This window comes from Ovis canadensis, chromosome 1 (genome assembly GCF_042477335.2).
Source record: "Ovis canadensis isolate MfBH-ARS-UI-01 breed Bighorn chromosome 1, ARS-UI_OviCan_v2, whole genome shotgun sequence".
NCBI lineage: Eukaryota > Metazoa > Chordata > Mammalia > Artiodactyla > Bovidae > Ovis > Ovis canadensis.
The window spans coordinates 196,705,002-196,721,946 of NC_091245.1; the positions used below are offsets into that span (position 1 = coordinate 196,705,002).

Consider the following 16,945-nt stretch of genomic DNA (forward strand, 5'->3'; position numbering starts at 1 on the left):
GAACATAAGACAGGTCAGTTTCCTGGACCATGGTGGACCTGACCACTTTCTAGAGTTGTGCTACGTGGTGTGACTTCCACCAGCCACATGTGGGTATTGAACACTAGAAATATGGCTGATCTCTATTGACATACACTGAAAGCGTGAAAAGAGTCACCAGGGCCTGAAGACTTCACACAAAATAGGAATGGAAAATATCTCATGAGCAGTTTTTAAATATTGATTGCATATCAAAATGATGATATATTGAATATATCAATTTCAATAAGGTATTTTTTAAAATTAATTTTTTAAATTGAAATATAGTTGGCATACCATATTGTGTTAGTTTTAGACACAGCACATAGTGATTTGATATTTGCATCCATCATGGAATTAGCACCATAGTAAGTGTAGCAACCTTCTGCCCCCACACAGAGTTGTTACAATTTTATTGACTGTATTCCTCACACTGTACGTGACATCCCTCATGGCTTATTTATTTTATAACTGGCAATTTGTGCTTCTTTATCCCCTTCACCTATTTTGCTCAGTCCCCCATCCCTCCTTTCTCTGGCAGTCCCTCACTCGTCCTCTGGACTATGAGTCTGCTTTCATTTGGTTTTTTTTTCAGATTTCATATTTAAATGTGATCATACGGTCTTTGTCTTTCTCTGACTCAATTCAATGAGCATGATATCTTCTAGATGCATTCATGTTGTTGCAAATGATTAGATTTCATTAAAAAAAAAATGATTTCCTACAATAATCTGTCGGGACCTCAAAGAACCGTGAACATTCCTCCCTTGTGTTGCCTCCTCCTGAGTTCAGCATGTTTTCCAGTTCCCCGTCCATATTGTACGCCCCTGTTTCCTCTTCTGCTAACAGTTCCCTTTGTTGTCTGACAGATGAGGATGATTTAAGAAGCAGCAGCATCAGAGAATACCGGTGTTTTGAAGATTTGAGACAAGGGCTGACCTTAAGGTTTTATATCCAGATCTACATAAACACACAAAATCCTCTTTCCCCATCTTAAATTCTTTCAACAAACTCATTTGACTGAAAGATAAAGTCATGTGTATGAAAATATCCATGAGATTCTGAACATATTTATTGGTAAAAATAATTGCATTTTCCATAGAGAACTCCACTCAATCCTCTGTAATAACCTATATGAGAAAAGAATGTTAACAAAGAATGGATATAGGTATATGTATAACTGAATCACTTTGCTATACACCTTATTGTTACTTACTATACTGCAATATAAAATAAATGTTAAATCAAAAATTAAAAATAAAAGGAATTTCATTTTATAGAAAACTTAACTTCTGTTAGTGAGGGTAACCCACAGCTCAGGAAAGAGAATGCTGAGCCACATGAACTCTAGAATTTCCTTCCAGCTCTAAGTCTGTGATTCCCTCTCCCAGGGTTTTATCCACCCCGGAGGGGAGCTGTCTTGGGGATGGAGAGAGAGCATGTAGACAGGTACATCTTCAGTGGAAGCCTCATTTTCAAAGGCATTTGCCTTCTCGAAGCAGAGTTGAGGTCAATCCCTTTGCCAAGAGGTCAACAAACTCCCTTCTCAACTAGGTCAGTAAAATAGGTGTAAAAGACCTCAAGTACCATTAGACTTTTTGAATTTTCGGAACATGCGTCAATACACTGGCTTAGACCCAGAATCCTCTGAATAGAGAAAAAACACAAAAGACTATGAAAGACCCAAGGATTATCTTCTTGGCATTCCCTAAAACAGCTGTTTGGCAAATGTTACACCACGTCTGAGATTATTTTAGAAACTTTGCCTTAAGGAAGAACATGTAGAGAGAATACCAGACAGCTTTGCCTTTATTTTTTGTCACAGAATAAGAATTTCAGGGACATTTGTACTTTCAGTGAGATCATCCTGGCTATGATCTTATCATTTTTTGAAACTTAAATCATGTTATATCTAATAAATTGTTAGCCAAATGTGGTCATAACACCAAGGTGCTACCAAGAGCTGTTTAGGCCTTCCTCCTTCTCTTCCTGTTCCTTTTCCTCATTATCATGGTAAACAGAATATTTGCAAGATGTGTTAAACAAGAGTATTCTGCCAAGTGGCCAAGGAAACCTATCTTACATGAAATACATATTTAGTGGTAAAATGATAAGTGATATTTGCTTTCCCAAATTTCCTTCCAGACCTCATTTTCTGCCCAAATATCATGCTTAATAGAACAGATTGTGCGGGAGTGGAGGGTCATGGTGAGAGAGAGAGAGAGAGAAAAGAAATGGTACTGTGGTACCACGAGGGGTGAAATAAAAATTACAGCAAGACTAGGTTCAGAGTGTAATGAAATTTAGTGTAGCTCTTGGGGGTCTACACCTGTGGGGATGAGTGAGAGGGTGGCCTAGCATGAACCCCACACTATGCTCTTGGTCACATCAGATTTCCAAGTCAAGGAGCCATTTGTCAACATGGATCACTTACAGCAAGGTAGTGTCTGAACTATGAACACATGACTCACAGCCATTACCTGAAGATGCCACCTTAGCAGTTCTAATGATGAAGTTTGGGTGTGTGTGTGTATTCATTACTTTATATACTAATTTTTTTTTTTTAATGTGGCAGTGCAGGATCTTAGTTGTGGCATGCAGGATCTAGTTTCCTGACCAGGAATCTAACCCAGGCCCCTTGCTTTGGGAGCGTGGAGTCTTAACCACAAGACCACCAGGGAAGTCCTCTTTACACTACTTACGGGGAGTTTTGTGGCTACTCTAGAAATCAAGCTATCATTTGTAACATGATTTCCACATTCTAAATAATAATTTAAAAAACTTTTGGAACAGAGCAGGGTTGTGATTTGGGGGCATCTGTTCCACTTGGGGAGAATGGAAGGTCAGCGCAGCTTCGTATGGAATGCTGTGGAAATACTCCAAACATTCCCCAGGAGTGTCACTCTGAAAAAAAAAATAAAAAAGGGTTGAAACAGCTAAGATGGAGTGCACCCCAGCACACATACAGAACTCTGGATGTCTGCAGACTTCATTCACTCTTAACGAGGGAAGTGTATGTGCTGACTGCATGTCTCCTCTCATTTACAGTCTTCGTTTTCCTTCTCTTCTGCCTTCCACAGGTTATATTAAGCTAAATGATAGGTTTGCGAGGTGTTGTAGATTTCCCAAAGTCTGCAAGAAAAATAGACTTACTGATCGACCCAGACAATGCTGACTGCCTTACGACAACGAGGAAGGAAGGAAGGGAAAGAGGGAGGGAGGCAGGGAGGGAGGGCAGGCCAGTCATCGGGAGACAAGAAGAGACATACATGTATGATCTTTCACTGGAAATTCATCATTTAGTGGGAAGGAGTGGAGAGCACAGGAGAATCCAACACAGGAGGGCATTGTTCTGTGTGGTGGTGAGTTGGTGTGGCTTTTATTCATATTACTCTCTGATGAGAGCCCATTCATTTCTGGTGGTCCTCCTTTTGAGGAAAACCAGCATTCACATTACAAAATTAGATTTAAAAAAACTCTTATTCAAGTGTTCTTTTAGATGGGAGCCATCTCAATACCCTAAGTGTTTTGTTTTTCAGACACTTTTTTTTCCCCCCTCATTAAACGGGTCAAATTTAAAGGTAAAATGAAAGAACCCTTGCTAACTAAAAACTGACTGCAATTGACTACTGGACATTATGAATTTAAATTAGTGAGGGGAGGGAAGGATTGGGAGTCTGGTATTAGCAGATGCAAAGGAGTGTATATAGGATGGATAAACGACAAGGTCGTACTGTGTAGCAAGGGGAACTATATTCAACATCCTGTGATAAGCCACGATGGAAAAGAATATGAGAATAAAAGGAAAGAAACAATCATTTTACTTTACAGCACAAATTAATGCAACATTCTAAATCAACTATGCTTCAATAAAATAAAAGGTAGTGAAGAGATAGGACTAGTTTATAGACCTTGCATGTAAGTCTTTCTAGCTCTACTAGGCTGCCTCAGCTGACAGGTTATTACCCCGTCCTTGAGGGAGGGAGCCTATTTCCTGGAAGAAGTGATAAAAATATGTTTGATATTCACCACTTTGACTTCCTTGTGCTAAAATTTCTTCTTTAAATTTTTTATTTTAGAATAATTTCATACTTAGACGAACGTTGACAAAAAAATCCCCACTTTTCTCTGAGCTTACTTTAGTGTGCAATTTTTTACAAATTCCCTGACATAATTATAATGCAATCATTAAAATAAGGAGATGAACACTGATCCATTACTACCATCTAAGCCTCAGATGCTGTTCACGTTTTGACGATCAAAGAATGTTTGTTATAACAAAAGGATCCAATTCAAGCTCACCTGTTGCATTTGGCTGTCATCTTCGGTCCTTCACTTAGGACAGCTTCTCAGTCTTTCCTTCGCTTTTATAAGTTTGATAGCATCGAATACCACATTCTGATTATTTTGTAGAATTTCCCTCAATTTGCATTTACCACCTGATATTTCCTCCTGAGTTTTCATTGTAAAATTGCTCTTTTTCTCTTTATAATTATTAAGGATTTTGTGTGGAAGTACTCTGAATCTATGCAAATCTCCCATTTCTTAAACTTTCACCTACTAGTTTTACTATCTACTGATGGTTTTTGGATTACTTAATTATTACTGTGATGTTGCTAAACAACAATGTTTTTAATTCTATCATCTCTCCACTTATTAGTTAGATTTTTACTGTAAGAAAAAGTTTCCTCTTCTTTCTTTACTTACATCAGTATGGACTTACAGATTTCTATCATAATGATTACAATATATTACTATAATTATTTATTTTGATAAATAAATTACTCCAGTGCTTTCAGACTGACTACCATGTGTTTTTTTACATAGCCTCAACATTCTTTGAAAAGCTGTGAGCCTTTTGAATTGTAGCTCTGCTGGGCTGTACAGAAAGGGAGCAATTCTTAAGAGTCTGAACACGTGGTTTGCAGTCTTCTTGGCTTCTTTCATTCCCAGATGGGTATCCATGTGAGAATGGCCCTTCTGCTTTAAGTCTATAAATAGGGGTAATCAATAATAACCTGTATTATCTGTAATATAGATATTGATTGGATTAAATCTGTATAAGGAAGTATGATGTGGATCTTAATCATTAAGTTTAGTATTCATGAAAGTTTCATTGCATCTGAAAACAATTTAGGGTTAGATTTTGCTGGGTCTGTGTAAGAATTGCTGAGAACATTGTAGAAAATCAAATTACTCATAGGCAATTCCTTTCAAAAGCAAAAATGATAAAAGAATCATGGAAAATTTTAAAAATAAAAATAATATTTAATGTGGGATGAATAGGCATTTTAAGGTGTTTGAAGTGATGTGGTGTGGACCCCCCGAACTAGGAGAAGGACCTAAGCCAGGCAGATCAGTTAGTAAGTGAGCACCCTGTTCCTAGTTGGGTGGGGGTAGGTGGTGGGGGAAGGGGGTAGTACCACAGAGGCTGGACAGCTAGAGTTTTGGGAAGAAGTAAGTGTCTTCCTGTGCTGAATGGTGGAGTGAAAATCAAATTAGACCTGAGCAGTCTGCACCCTTCTCGGGGCCTCCAGGTCCTCGATAAAATAAAAATACAAATATGCAAAAATGCTTTAAGCTGTCTTATAACTCTAGAAATTCTGTCACAGACACGGAAAACAAAGTTATGGTTACTAAAGGAACTAGCTGGGGCAGAGGGGGTCAATGGGTGAAGTGGGAGAGGGTAACTAAATTAGGAGTTTGGGATTAACATATACACATGACTATATATGCTGCTGCTGCTGCCGCTGCTGCTAAGTCGCTTCAGTCGTGTCCAACTCTGTGCGACCCTGTAGACGGCAGCCCACCAGGCTCCCCTGTCCCTGGGATTCTCCAGGCAAGAACACTGGAGTGGGTTGCCATTTCCTTCTCCAGTGCATGAAAGTGAAGTGAAAGTGAAGTCACTCAGTTGTGTCTGACTCCTAGCAACCCCATGGACTGCAGCCTACGAGGCTCATCTGTCCATGGGATTTTCCAGGCGAGAGTACTGGAGTGGGGTGCCATTGCCTTCTCCATGACTATATATAAAATAGGTAAATAAAAAGGACCTACTGTATAGGACAGGGAACAATACTCAATATTCTGCAATAACCTATAATGGAAAAGAATCTATATATCAACATGTATAACTACATACATACGTGTAACTGAATCACTTTGCAGGACCCTCAAAACGGAAACAACATTGTAAATTAACTATAGCTCAATAGAAACCAACAAGCAAACAAACAAAACACAAAGAAAACCTGTCTGAAGACGCTGGACTCCATGATCTTTCTCCGTCCTCGAGTCTCCAAAATTTTCAGTACCATCCCCTGAGCTTTTTTTTTTTTTCCACCCTAGCCGCTATTTATTTTGAGCACCAGTTTCTGCAGAGCCCGTAATCAAGGATTCAACTTCTGTAACTGCTGGTGTCTCCTTTAGAGAGGAAGTAGACCTGTCAGACTCTGTGAGCTGGCGTCTCCCCTCTTCAAACACAAATTGCATCCCCGCCCTAGGACTGGGCAGAGAGGAGAGGCTTTCTTCCTAATCCATGAGTATACTGGTTTGTATTTCTTGCCCTTGAAAATTACATCAAAGGAGCACCTCACGGAGAAAAGATATTTTGCTAAGGTGGAGTGTTAGTTTTCTATGGTTGCTGTAACACGTTACCACGAACTGGGTGGCTTTAAACAATGATGATTTATTTTCTCACAGTTCTGGAGACCGGAAGTCTGAGCTCAAGATGTTGGCAGGGCTGCAGGCTGCCTCCAAAAGCGATAGGGGAGAGTCCTCTCTTGGCTCTTTTAGCTTCTGGAGGCTCTCCATATTCTTTAGTTTGTAGCTGGATCACTCCAATTTCTACCTCTGCTTTCTCCTCTTCATCTTTTTAAATTAATTTTTATTGGAGTCTCATGTTTTCACAATGTTGCATTAGTTTCTGCTGTAAAGTAAAGTGACTCAGCTATATGTATACGTGTAGCCCCTCTTTTTTTTGGTTTTCCTTCCCATTTAGGTCACCACAGAGCACTGGCTAGAGTTGCCAGTGCTACGCAGTAGGTTCTCATTAGTTGGGCTTCCCTGCTAGCTTAGCTGGTAAAGAATCCGTCTGCAATGCAGGAGACCCCAGTTCGATTCTTGGGTCAGGAAGATCCCCTGGAGAAGGGATAGGCTACCCACTCCAGTATTGGGCTTCCCTGGTGGCTCAGATCCCTGGTTGGGAAGATCCCCTGGAGGAGAACATGGCAACCCACTCCAGTATTCTTGCCTGGAGAATCCCCATGGACAGAATATCAATAGCGTATATCTGTGAATCCCAATCTCCAAATTAATCCCCCTCCCCCATTCCCCACCTTGGTGTCCATGCATTTGTTTTCTAAATCTGTGTTCCTATTCTTGTTTTGCAAATAAGATCATCTATACCATTTTTCTAGATTCCACATACATGTAGTGAAGGTGAAAGCTGCTCAGTCGTGTCTGACTCTTTGCGACCCCATGGTCTATACAGCCCATGGAAATCTCTAGGCCAGAATACTGGAGTGGGTAGCCTTTCCCTTCTCCAGGGAATCTTCCCAACCCAGGGATCGAACCCAGGTCTCCTGTATTGCAGGCAGATTCTTTACCGGTTGAACCACCAGGGAAGCCAATAATACATGATATTTGTTTTTCTCTTTCTGACTTATTCACTCTCCTCTTCATCTTTATAAGGGCTCTTGTCATTGAACATTACAGTGCACTTGGGTAATCCAGGATGACCTTATTTAGAGGTCCTTAATTACATCTAAAAATTCCCTTTTTCCAAATAAGGTCACATTCACAGGTTCTGGAACATATCTTTTGGGGACTCCCCTTCAACTCACTGCAAGTGGCATGACTGTTGGGCTACTGGCTCTTAGTCGAGCTCTAGAGTGTGGGTGATGGTGGATAGCGAGGGTGCTGGGAGCAGTGGCAGGGAGAAGGAAAGATGGAAATAGTGAGGAGTGTGCACATGACTCCTGCTGGCCTTGGCTGGTGCTGTCAGCAGTGGCCCTGCTGGTAAGTAATGGCCATTCTGAGCACCCATCCTTCTTCCTTTCCAAAGGAAAGTGCTGTATCAGTACGTAGGCTCGGGTCTACTGCAGTCACGAATAAACCTCAATGGCTCATACAGCAATCACTTTCTGTGCACTTGCCTTAACTCTCTGATAGGCTGACGACAGGACTGCCCCAAGGTCCCCTTCACTCTGGGAGCAGGACGGCGATGTGGCAGATTGGCAACAGGGCTGGTCTTATGGCAGAGGGAGCACAGAGCATGATAAACCTCGAGCTGGCTTTGGGATCTTCTGCCTGGAAGTGATGGGTACCATTCCTGCTCATTTCACTGGCTAGGGCAAATTACACGGCTAAGGTCAACGGTGATGAGGAGACAGATCAGCTTTTCCCAGTGAAGGTCAGTGAATGTCCATGAGCCACAGTGAGGCAAGGCACAGGTGCTGTAGGAACAGCCCCTCTGTCTGCTGAAAAGCTGCGTAGCTTCTTCTACCACGTCCTACGCAGGGAAGATTGCTGCTCACCAGGGCTTTCTTGAAACCCCGAGCACTCAGTTCTCCCAGGATTGTGCTGTCTGCACTTCTGACTATACCACACTCATTATCCTGGAATATCCAGGCCTCCCATCCATCCTCATTTCCCATCTTCTAGGTTTCAGTTTCATGCCGTTTTCTGGAAGAGCTGCTGTGGCGATGATACTTTCCAAACACAACTGACCCCGAGAGTCTCAAGCCTAGTTATTTTCGCAGCAGCTGTGGAAAGAACACTTTGCTCCTTCCTCTGTTTGCAGAGGCTCTGAGAAAACGGTCAAAGGCTTGGCCCTGAAGCTACAAACGAATCATCTATGGATCCCAAAAGTCTTTAACAATTAAGGCAGAAGAGGTCTTAAAGAGGTGGCGTGCAACTTCTGTGAATCCGGTGGCCCATAGCTGAAGGGCAGTGTCATTCCCTAAATTGAAAGTGCAATTGTGTAAGAGTATATGTCCAGTGCACGTGCATTTTCTGGGGCCAGGAACCATAGCTTATATCTGATTCTCAAAAAATCTGTGAAGCCAGGAAGATTGAAGACCATGGAATCTCATCTGTGCGCCAAATGTACTGACTCTAATGTATTAGCTAAATTCCTCAAAAGCTTTTTCCCTAAACCTTGGTTTTGATTCAATGAGTTAATTTCTCTAATATTACAACTTACTCTGGGAGAAAGGAAGACTGTGGAAAGTTACACTGACTTTCAAAGTCACAAGGGTATCCTTTGGTGATTCCTACTCCACCTATTATTATCCTCTGAGTGCCTGCAGAGCTACCTCCAGCCTTCCCTTCAGTCTCCACAGGGACTCATTACGTTTCTAATAGGCATGTCGGAAGACTTACAGTGCTGGCTTACCAGAAGGCCTTCTATCGGGAATTTAACAGACAGAGCGGCTTCCACTAGTAAGGAAATTTACATCCCACAAAGCCAAATAGGGAACGACGATGGCAGATGATGATAATAGGATTGCATCAATATTATCTGTCTGCCAGGCAAAGAACCAATATGTTTTAATAGCATAGGTTATTTATTCTCCTTTATGAAGCTAGTTGGAGGTGAACAGTATTTCCTTTTTACAGATAAGGAAACATAGGGTCAATATTTTATTAGCCTCTTGGAGCAGACGTTCTTAACAGGGTCCTTGGATAGGACTTCAGAAGTCTGTGAACCCCTGAAATGATCTTCAGAGACAAGAATGAATTTGTATGTGCATTTGAGAGGGGAAGAGAGAGAGAAGAGCGTGAGATTTGCATCAAATTCTACAAAGTTCCGTAACTGTAAGAGGTTCAAAACCACTACCCTCCAGTTTCTATTCTCGTAAAACAATTCATAGATTAGCCCAATCATGACATTCAGCTCTCTCTTTGTGAGTTTTTCTGCCCTCCTTGCTGCTGACCCCCACAACAGTGAACAAACTAGAAAGCAAGAAGAATTTGTGGAGTCATATTTAGGTGTTTCCCTTACCTATCTCTGTTCTGCAAAGTTTAAAATTTTACTTCTACCCATGATCACCCCTGGTGTGTTAGAGTCCCAATATGACGGATCAGAGAAAAAAAAAAAAACAAACCAAAAAGAACCTTAAAAGTCCCCAGGATTCACAGATGGGAAAACTGAGGCTTAAGTGTTGATCACATTCACATAATAAATCAGCGATCGAGTCAGTGTTCATTTCTCTCTGAGGAATCAACTCCCATCTCAGTTGGGACATTCTTGCCAATATTTTTAAACAAATGCCAATTCAGTAAGACTCATTTTTCTTGACATTATGCAAATAAGGGAAAGGAGACTGAGTGGCCTTCTGTCCAGAGAGCAGGAAGTGAAGCCTGTCTGGGGCCACACACTCCCTTGGGACACGTTGTAGTGTCACAAAAGCGTTCTGAAAGAAGCAGGCCTTTGTCCATCCCTGTTTCGTGAGTGAGCCCTCCTCTTGGCCACGGCTGGGGGTGGTGACTCCCAACTTCCCTCAGGAGTATTGACCAAACTGCATCACCTCAGGATGCCGGCAGGTTCTGCTGCCCCAGAGCTGCCATCAGAAACTCCTTTCCTCCCCAGCCTTGCTTTCTCCTGAGAGAAATGTTGACTTTTTTGGATAAAATGTTCCGAGTCAGTCCCTCCCATGAGAAGCAGAACCACGGTCACCAGGCAGCTGAGACATGGGACTGGAAAGGCAGTTCAAGTGTGTTGGGTTTGATCTTTGAAGACATTTAAATGTATTTCTGCTCCACAGGCAGACTCCGTTCTGGCTGAGGGCATCCTGGGCCTTTCTAACCTCCAAGGGGAGTAAAGTCTGGTTAATCTCACTAAGGAGTCATCAGCCAAAGAAACTGCCCACACCCCAGTGTCTTCCAAGGGGACCTAACAGAGAGACCTGTGATAAGACACCTCAGAAATGTAATGATTCGTAAGAAGAATGTTTTCCCCCATAGACTGGGAAAGTTGGAGGCTCCTTTAAGGAATTATTCACTCATTGGACAGACTCACGAGAAACCAGAATGGGGCAGCTGCCTTAGGGCCCAGCGCCAGAAGGTAGCAGAGCTGCGTGGAAGACCTGGTGCTTGAGACTAAGCTGTGTGCTTGGGGCTGCCCTCTGCACCCCAACTTTCCGTGTTCCTTCCTGCTCAGGCGCCTTCCTCAAACTGCAATCTTGAAATTGTATCCAGGACCCCCAAATCAGATTTCCAGATCTAAAGAATAAGATCAAGAGATCTGCTGAACAGCACCTTGGGGACTTCAGAACACACTCACTTAAGTAGAGAGGGCTCCCATTCTCCCGTCCTTGCAATCAGAACAGTGCACAGACCCTACTCCTGCCTCTGTTCGCTGGGTGTAGGCCAAGCCCAGAGCCCAGGGCTCCGACCAGGACTCGGCAGCAGCCAGCTATCCATCCACACACGCGTCCAAGGCCACTGTTGTGGGAACTCGTTCTTATCACCAGACTTCAGATGACGCCTTCCCCACTCTGTCCTTCCCCTGCTCCAGCCCCTCTCAGCTTATGCAGGAGCCAAAAGGGATTTGTGTAAAACAGGCTCAGGCCTGAGCCCAACCCAGGCCGGAGGAGCTTGACCTGAAGCGGGAGGCTAACCCAGGACAACACACTCAGCTCCCTGGACGAGAAGTGGGGGGCGGGAGGGGGCGGCAGCCAGAAAGCAAACTCCTGGGCTTTTTATTGAATCCATAAAACAAAAGGTGAGGGGGTTCTGGGGAGGGAGGAACGCCGCGTGATTTATGGCGCTGGTCTGGAGAGGAGGAGAGCAAGGAACTCTGTCCAACTCGGCGGGCGGCGAGTGATTCATTTCCCCCGGGGCCGCGGGGCCGGCCGGGCGGGCGCAGGCAGCCTGGGGCCGCCGCGCACCCGCGCTCGTTTATTTACGGTGGTTTATCAGCGGCTGCGCGCAGCGATAAAGTTTATGAAAAGAGGCGGCGGCTCCGGCCGGCGGCTCGGCCCGCGCTCCTTTCCCACACTGATTAGGATCGAGCAGGGCTTTGGAAGCTACAGTTAAGGATCTCGGGTGCCCGGAGCCGCGTCTCCCCCTTCCTGCTCCGCCCGCCTGCCCGCCGGCTGCCCGGCTGCTGCCCCGCGTGGGAGCCGAGGTCAGGGTTGCGGCCGCGGCTGTTCCCGAGAGGGGAGGGGAGGACCACCCCGCGGGGGAGGGGGGAAGGGAGCGCCTGAGCCGGAATTCTGGTGAAGAGAAAAATATCGGGCACATAAAAAGGCTCAGTCCCCGTGTTAAGTGGTGGGAGAGGGGTGATAGAGACATTTTCTCTGAAAATGTGGTGAATTATATTCCCCTGCTTTTGCTTTCTTATGTCCCTCTGCATCATTTCAAAGCCATCATTTCACCTATATTGTTTTGTCTTTGCGTCTGGACGCGTTTCTTTTGCTGCTCTTTTTCATCCATATTTTGTTCATCCCTTCAAAAGATAGTAGCTGAACATGTGTTTCGCAGGACATCTCTAAGCTTGGAGAAGAGTGAGGAAAGAAAGAGAGAGGGAGAGAGAGAGGGGGGTTCAAAGACGAAGAGGGTAGTCCTTTCCCTCAAGGTCCTTACAGGGACAGAAAGTCCAGAAAAGAGTAACAGCCTGGGACTGTAAGTAGCAGACACCACGGAGGCCAAGGCTAGCACCCAGACAGGCACTGCTCTAATGCCTTGGAGGCATTTGCCTGTTTAATGGGGTCAGGGTAACTTTGGGAGGGAGGTGCCATCATTATGCCGTTTTACAGGTGGCAAAACAGGCCCAGAGAGAGCCAGTGGCTTGCTTGAGATGACTCAGAAGTCAACGACTGAGCTGGGATTTGAACCCAGGCAGAAAGGTGCTAGAGCCTGGGCACCTAACTTCTAAATTTCCCAGACACTGTAGAACAGATAAGGAGCAGCGGGAGAGCAGCAGGCAGGATGGCCAATCTGGAAACAAAGTGGATGGAGTGGACTGTTGGCAGGTAGGGTGGCGTCATGAGAGTTGGGGCTTGAAGAGTAGATTTTTACAAGACAGATGTGATGGCCAGAGGGAGGCAAAACAGAAGGAACTTCTGAGGTCTTGGGTTTTCCAGGCCCAGATTCTTTCACCTTACATTTTATATTCATTCTCCAAGGAATAGGAGAGCAGTAGTGCAGAACCTTCATACTGCATGAGAACAAGGGCACCTTCTGAGGCCACTTCCTTGATCTAGAAAGCTCTCTCTGCAACTGCTGAAATTCCACCAGCTCCCAAGTCTTAACAGTGTCACCCCCTCCAGAAAGCTTTCCTGGATTGTTCCTTATCTCTCTGAAAGTAGTCCTTCCTCCTCCTCCTCCTTCCTCTCACACTTGCCTGTGTGCGGTACAGCTCTTGGGTTTGGGCTCCCTCTGTCTTTCTTACTAGACTGTGAGCTCCTGGAGGCCACTGGGATATTCCTTCCCTTCTCACTTGCCTCTGCCCCAGGCCTGGCTTAATATCCTGCACACAGGAGGTGAATAACACTGCATTTGGTGAATAAACTGGGGAAAGAGAAAGCTTCTGATTTCATAGGTGTCTCATTTACCTCTCTATGGGTTTCATAATCAAGCAAGCTAAAAATAGAATGATATATATCCCTCCAGAGAAAGTCTGGACCAACTCTGCCAAGGGAACACAAAGGTAGAGTTACCCAAGCCCAGAGTCCCTTAAAATCCCTCCAGACTGGGAGTAGGATTAGTCCTGGGGCCTGGGCACAGCAGGAGGTTAGTCTTGTTGCCCCAGTTATGGGGAAAGGGCTGTGAGGGACTGGAGCGGAGCGCTACATTGCCTAATCCGTGTTGGTTTCAATGAGGCATTCCATGGACCAGTGGCATGGTGGTGGACATTTGACTCCAAAGGATAAGGAATCAACTACGGGTACCTGTCAGCACCACTGCTAAGGGGGTCAGAGCTGTGTCTTGTTCTTTGTTGCATTTCTGTTTGTATAGAACCAGGTTTTTAAATGTTAATTGGAAAAATAATACATGCACACAATTTAACTTTGAAGTGACTCAAAAAAGTATACAATGAAAATTCTCCCTCCAACAGAAACTCCTTAACTCATCATCTCCCTCCCCAGGAGCAGCCATCATTAAGAGTTTCTTTTCCTAGAGATGCTGTATACAAATATACACAATATTTTTGTATTATTTTATGATGACAATAAAGTTATTGTGGACATACTCAATGCATTTGCAGGTGATGGTGATATGGTTATGGTTGTTGATGCTCTGGAATAGAAAGTTAATGTGCATTGACCTTGAGAACCAGAGAACTAATCTTGCACATTTGTGTGTGTTAGCCACTCAGTCGTGTCTGACTCTTTGTGACCCCATCCTCTGTAGCCCACCAGGCTCCTCTGTCCATGGGATTCTGCAGGCAAGAATATTGGAGTGAGTTGCGATGCCCTCCTCCAGGGGATCTTCTGGACCCAAGGATTGTACCTGCGTCTCCGGCATTGGCAGGAGGATTCTTTACCACTGTACCACCTGGGAAACCCATGAATAAGGTCACTTCTAGTTAAATAAGGAGGACCAAAATGCACTTGTATGACATTAAAATAAAGATACCAATAGACTGGTTGACAGAACTGGCATCATTTAATCTAGAGAAGGAAAGGACAAAAGGTGGCTTAATTATTTGAGAACCTGGTAAACGAAGCTGAGTGCTCCAGACCTCACTGGCTGAGTGTGCTCTCTCAGTGGCACTGTACCCTAAGGTGTCTAGGGCATGAGGTCTCCAGCCCTTGGCACAGCCTCTCTGAGTTGTTCTAGGAGCACCCAGGCCTGCTCCACTGGCAGTCCCTAGGTACTCTGCAGCCAGATTTCTGGGGAATGAGGAAGAAGGTTCTGCACCCCTCTCCCTTCTGCATGATATTCCAGTGGCATGGCCCCAAAACTCTACTGTCTCACCCCACAAAAATCCAACAAAATGGTCTTTTCCATTTTTCCTATGGTCCTGCTGCTCTTGATAAAACTCAGATATGAGTGGTAAGCATGTTTAGCCAAGGGATGCTTGGGATAAATTGCATCCTATGAACAAGACTACCCTCCAGGGTCCACCCGGGGCCCCTCAGGTCTCCTTTGTCCCAGAATGCGCTGTTCCCCAGAGGCCCTTCTGTCCTTCATGCAGCTGTCAGACGTGCTCAGACATGTCACACTGCAATTCGTCTACAAACAAGAGCCTAGATTTCCCCTAATAATAGCTAGCAAGTGCTCAGTGGTTCTGATGAAAGATTCTGCTAATTGTTCTATAAGGAAGGCCAGACAAGAGGCTGTGGATATCAATGTTGGTAGGAAAGATTTTAGAGAAAGGGAGGATTTCATATATCAGGATGATAGGAAGGAAAGTTATTTCAGTCACCCTAGGTAAAAGTCTGCAGTCTTTCTAGAATCATTCAGGAATAGGGAGAGATCCTAATTCTTTCCAAGCTGAGCCCTTGGTATTCCTGAAGTAGACCAAGATGTCCTACCTTTAAAATTGAATAATAGTGGCCTTTTCCCTAATTCAGGTAATGCAATTTCTCCATGTAAATTTTTTTCCATACATTTTTCTTACATCTTAAACCTTTAGCACCTGCAGGCAACAAAACTAATGAACAAGTAGTAAACAGATATGAATGGGAAAGCTTGGAAACCACCGATCCTGCTGAGTTTGTTGCTTTTCCTAAAGAACATATGTGCTTGTGGTTTTATACTGCCTGCCCATAATGTAACCATATTTTCTGCTATTAAAATGGTTCCTAGTTCATGGATGGAATGAAACAGACCATTATTCCAGGGTGTTCCCGGAAGAGCCTCATGTTTCAGGAAGTATACTATGACTTTTCACCTTTTCGTCCTCCACCACCTGAGTACACTTGAGCTTCCCTATTGTCCACTCTTGAGGATTAGTTTCCGTTCCTCCCTCCCTGACCCGCCTCCTCCGTTCCCCTCTGCTGTTTCATTTCATGGCCCAGACTGACTCCTATCCTCTGCCAGGCTAAAGATAACCTCTCCATCTGGGATATCACCCACAGGCTAAATTTATTCTCAGAGGTGAGTTGGGGCTATCCTGTCCAGTGACTCCAGGCAAATATTTAAGCCTTCACGGCTCTTCGTCATCGAAAGAGATGAAAGGAGCTTGGGAAGGAGAAGGGGACCCCTGGGGAGGGAGAGAAAGGGGTAGGAAGGAGAGATGCAGAGAGAGAATGATGGCAAGCTGGCAAAAGGACTTCAGAGGAAGGGTGACACTCCGTGACACTGAGACGACGGCATAAGCTCAGTCAGTCTGAAGGACCTGACTGCTCCCGGCAAAGATTCTGTTTCTGTCAGTTATAATGTTACTGTAATACAACCCTCAGAGGGAAAAGCCCAGTGCTAATCAGGGCTCAAGAAGCCAGTGCACTTGATGTACAGAATGGGGTGTTTAGTTTTATGATGTGGCTATGGGTTACATGAGAGACTAATAAAAGAAGTCTATAAAATGTGGCTTGGAGCAATGGGGTTGCAGCCTCTGCCAGAGGGTCAGCCTTGTTCAGAAACAGTTTTTGAGCAGACCATTCTAGCATGGCCATCCTGGTTCTAATACTATTGAAAGCCTCTGTACCAGTTATTAAGTAGCTACTGCTCTTCCTAAGAGCTCCCCTACCACACTGGCCATCTAGCCCCCTACTCCAGGACCTCCCCAAGATCCGGCAGCCAAATGCAGAGAGGCTGCAGATCCTGTTCTATGCCCCCATCTCCAGTGCCCCATCACTCCTAACTGACTGGTGCCCAGGCTGTGTCTGTTGTTGTAAACATCACCTCTCCTACAGTGCTGTCTTTCTGGTGATGGCGCCTGTCAGATACCTGTGGGAAGGACCAGGGGCACAGCCCATAAGACTGTCCTTCACTGATCCCAGGCCAGGAGGCCAAAGGAGGCTTTCTAAAGGAG

The 16,945-nt window shown here is 44.5% G+C and overlaps 1 long non-coding RNA gene across 1 annotated transcript; it reads left to right on the top strand.

Annotated features, from left to right (window-relative positions):
- The first annotated feature begins 11,907 nt into the window (after positions 1-11,907).
- Positions 11,908-14,621, top strand: LOC138430914 (uncharacterized). Its single transcript, XR_011253448.1, has 2 exons — positions 11,908-12,148; positions 14,377-14,621. It is a non-coding gene; the product is annotated as an uncharacterized lncRNA (long non-coding RNA).
- Positions 14,622-16,945: the final 2,324 nt, after the last annotated feature.